Genomic DNA, 4,726 nt, shown 5'->3' with positions numbered 1-4,726 from the left:
TTTTAGTTCAATTCAGCTCAGCTCAATTTAGTTCATTTCAGTCCAACGAACTTAGTTTAGAAAATCAAAACAGGCCCTATATATTGACTTTGATGTTAGCTATGAGAATATATACTGCCTCCATATAAGAGTCCTTAATTACCAAAAATTAATTCAGATGCAATGTTGTTTTCATTCTATTCCATCAATATATACTAATCATAATTAATTATGCATAATTATAAACTATTCAAATAATGAATCATGCATAATAATTTTGGAATGCCACTTGGTAGGCATAGATTAGACATAATACAAAGACATGTAAAAGAATCAAATTGGTCTAGTTATTTTCTATTGGAAGACGAGAATAAATGGCTTAAGTAAAAGACAAATTAGAGGAGTTAAAAGGTGACAAGAGCTGATCTTAGGATGCTTAATTAAAATCTTTATTTGGTTTTATTTATCGATCAAATCAATTTGTACTGTATTTAATCTTGTTAATTAGCAAATTAAAACGCCCAAGAACAAAGATCGTTCTTATCTTGTTCCCCATCGCACTTCCAAGCTATTCGTGTCACTGCTTTTTTGCCTCATGCTTCCAAGCAAACCCAATTTTACTGGTTAGATTAATAAAAAAAAAATTGCAAATCAATTGACATTTTATTAAATAAGTCAACAATTTATTACGAAAATGTAAATAAACTGTTAAACAGGGCTAAATCGTCCAGTCATAAGAGTCTACTTTTGTAAGTCTTAGTAGGTTTCATTTCAAAACCATATGAGATATGACAATGAGGGGAAGTAGTCACTTGTCTTAACTTTATAAATTGGACAAAACTTTCTTGTTTCTTGAATGTGGGATACACATTCCAAGAAGGTATGATAATAGTGCGAATTTGGACAAACTTTTTATATCTCAGATCCAAATTCATTTTTCTAATTAGTTGAATTCAGATTCGATCGAGATCCGTTAGTTGGGTATAGGAATTGGGATTTCAAATCTAAATCCAATGGGCCCTACAGATCCAAGTAAAAAATAAATCCTATTTATTTCTAAATTTCCCAATATTAATCGAAATTTTAATAACCTAAAAACACACACACTTGTATTAAATTTAGACGGATAGATCTGTATCTTAGAATAATTGAAAAATTTTGGCTTTTTTGCACTTTTTATGTGCTAACTTTGACCATAAGTTTATACTAACATATATTATCACATAAAATGTTGTTAATTGTATATTAACATAAACTTTCATAGTATTAAATTTTCAATAATTTTTATGAATGCATAGTTTACATTAAAGTTATTATGGAATGTATAAAATAATGCTTATAACGCACATTGAAAACTATATGAAGTCTAAATAAGTATAACTTTCAAATTCGATAAAAGTTTCCTCTAGGTTTTCTCCTTGGAAGGGTTTGTTTTGTTCCCTCTAGGGTTTCTCCCTAGATAGGGTTTCTTTACCTACCCTCCATTGTTAGGCTTTTTTCAATATTTTTGAAGGTTGTCCTTCTCCCTTTTCTCTCCATCACTACCATTTATTTCTTTTCCTCTTGGTTTCAGTTGTGAATCTTTGTAGAGGCTTCCACTGACCGTCCTTACTGTTACCGGTGGTAAGCCCCAAAAACCTTTATTTGCTTTCAATAAATATATTTCATCCTTGAGATGATGATTTTTCTCTTGACTTTATTTTCTTTTATGTTCGTATAGCGAGAATTGAAGAACTAGGGTTTCATAATCTCTACAAAAATCCAGAGGACTACATGAGTATTTTCACTCAAACGACTACGCATCAGTGGATTTCAATACGAATCAGTGCGAACTCACAGGTTGTATTATTCAGATGAAGTTTTCTTTATCAAGACGATTGTTGATCAAATCTACAACATATTCAATTTTAAGGAGTTATGTATTTGTGTTGGAATTCTCGATTTCTTAGGAATTATATGTAAGTGCCGTTTGACTATATTTTATAATGAAATCTCTATATTCTTCATATTTTTTTTCTCCTTTTGAGGGACATAATTTTTTTTTTAATTTTCATATCAATTATTTTCTTTTAAACCATATTTAATGTCTGCCACGAGTACATTCTAGTTTTGTAAAATATGACCCAATTAAAACATTTATAAAGGGCTTGTTTGCCAAGTATACCCACTCACCCAGACACGGAGACACCTACTTTGCAAAATTAACTCTTTCCCTAAAAGCCCTAATTCATCACTCCATGACAATTTACATTGCATATAATCTAATACAAAGTATAGAAATATTACGTCATTCTATTAATTTCCAACGTGGAAATAACGTGTAAAACCAAATTATAGAGATAGTTTCATTACAGTATAAATGGGTTGAATATATATATAATGCATGTCGAATTAGGTATCTAGATGGAGTTAGGTTGTTTGTGTTGACCCACAAAGGGTCCGGATGTGTGGGTCAAGTAATAATGGGTCAACTAATTCTAACATATCAAATCAAGTCGGATTAAGCTTAATTATATTCGGGTCAAAATTGGGTTTGAGTATGATTGGGTACATATCGAATTTGGGTCTGTCAACTTTAGGTCAAGCCATATCGAGTTCCAGTGAGCTCGAATTTGGATTTAGTCAGATTTATTGGATCAAAATGAATTAAATATACTTTTGATCAGATCATTTCGAATTTTATTGGTTAAATCTCATTTTAAATCAATTTAGTTTCATTTAAAATTTGATGTTGGTTACGGTATTTTTATTATTAGCTAAATCTTAGTTCAAATCATTTTGTTTAAATTTTGAGATTATTAGTGAATTTATACCCTCTATTTTGCAGTGATCGTCACATTTTATTTTATGATCTTATAAGATAATTGATCACAATTCTGTTTATTTCATTTACCATAATAGTTCCCAGTTTAATTGGGTCGTGGGTAATTCCGAGTCAGATAAATAAAGGTTGGGTAAAATGAGATATTTTTCAAGTATAATTGGTTTCGGGTAGATTTTATTTTGGATTAGATCGAATTCATATCTTAAATTATCGCGTTTTACTGATTTTGGATAAATAATCTATCAATTGATACCAGGTTGGGTTTGAATAGTAAATTACCGGACAAAGTCGATTTCAAGTTAACTTCGGGTTGATTCATATTGATCCGGATAAAAGATCCTCAGGTCCAACCAGTTCGAAAATAGTTCGGTTTTAGTAAATCTTTTGGGTCCGGTAAATTTTTGACACCCCTAATTAAAGCTTGTGAACTTGGTTGTATCGTCAAATCTGCTGAAGATTGACCCTTTTATTTATTTTTTAAATTACTTAGTTTTTAAATTACTTAGTGCAGGAGCATCGCTTTTGAAGTCAATTCCACCACAAAATGTACACGACTTATCTTGTACAGTTGCTAGACAAAATTTTATTCCGCTCCCTTTTTAATCATTTGACACAAATTAAAAATCTTAATTTTTATAGATCTATAGTAAATTTACTTGAATTTGTTATTGGTGTTTTCTAGATTAAAATTCTTACATGCACTTGAGTATATCTAAAATTAAGTAATACACCTTGTACTGTACTACTGTGTAGTAGTTTCAGACTTTATGTATTTTTATAGGTTCGCAAGCAAGTGTCACGTGGACGTATGGAGGTCTTCGAGTATATACTCAGCTGTTACCTGCCTATATGTTCATTATATTTTTGGCTGTATGACCACTCATACAGAAAAACATGTGAATTTAGATTCTCAAATTATATATGTAAAATCAACAAAATAATTATAAAATTCGGACAAATTAACCATCTTTATAGCTATCCTTTTTTTTTTTTTTTTTAGTAATGCATTAAAAGTAATGCACTAAAATATATAACTACAATATATATAATCATATTTTAGCTCAAAATCATAGATAATTTTAAATAGTTGAGACAAAGTTTCTAGAACATGTTCATACATAGATATATAATTTAATAGATACACATTATTTTGATGTTAACTTAACGATGAGCATGGATTATTTTAATTGGTTGACTTAAAAAGATGCTTGTAACGCTTATATGAATCCATTAGCATGAGAAAAGCTAAGGTTGGTTAATGGTTAGGTTGATATCCAATGACAACGTATCAAGGTCGAGAGCACCATCATAGCTTCAAAGAATAAAAGATGTATGTATATGTAGACAATATAGTGGTGGACAAAAATTGTTTTAGTGTCCAAAGTTGCTTCTTCTACTAGTCTTTGAATGGTGACCACCATCTTTTCTTGTTTCTTTGACTCACTTTTATACAAGAGCTTTTGAATTGTAATGTGGAGTAATAAATGGAATATAAATGTAATTAGTTTTAATAACGGTTATTATCAAAGGAACAAGTTCATGACCTTCATTCCTATCAATTGGTTTTTTAAAAGCATTCTTCAAAATGTTAAATTTATGGTTAAAATCTATATGTCTGATTGTTTATACTCTAGTAATAGCAATTACTAAATTTTATAATTATTAGTTTAACTACGCACGCACAATAATTTATTTCTAATGAAGACTCCCATTTTGGTCCCGAAAACATGCTTAAGTGTATATTAAGTGTATATTCCAAATGCATTACTTGGCTAAACTTTGCCTATACATATATGAAAAATATGAAGAAGAAATTTTTTTTTTTTAGAATAACGTATATCTTGTCACCCTAGCTAATAAATCATCCTTTGTTCCTTAGCAATTTTTAATGCTCATATTTTGAGCTTCAATCAATTTTTTCTA

Source organism: Chenopodium quinoa, unplaced genomic scaffold (genome assembly GCF_001683475.1).
Source record: "Chenopodium quinoa cultivar QQ74 unplaced genomic scaffold, ASM168347v1, whole genome shotgun sequence".
NCBI classification, from domain to species: domain Eukaryota; kingdom Viridiplantae; phylum Streptophyta; class Magnoliopsida; order Caryophyllales; family Amaranthaceae; genus Chenopodium; species Chenopodium quinoa.
This window is presented reverse-complemented; position numbering follows the sequence as displayed.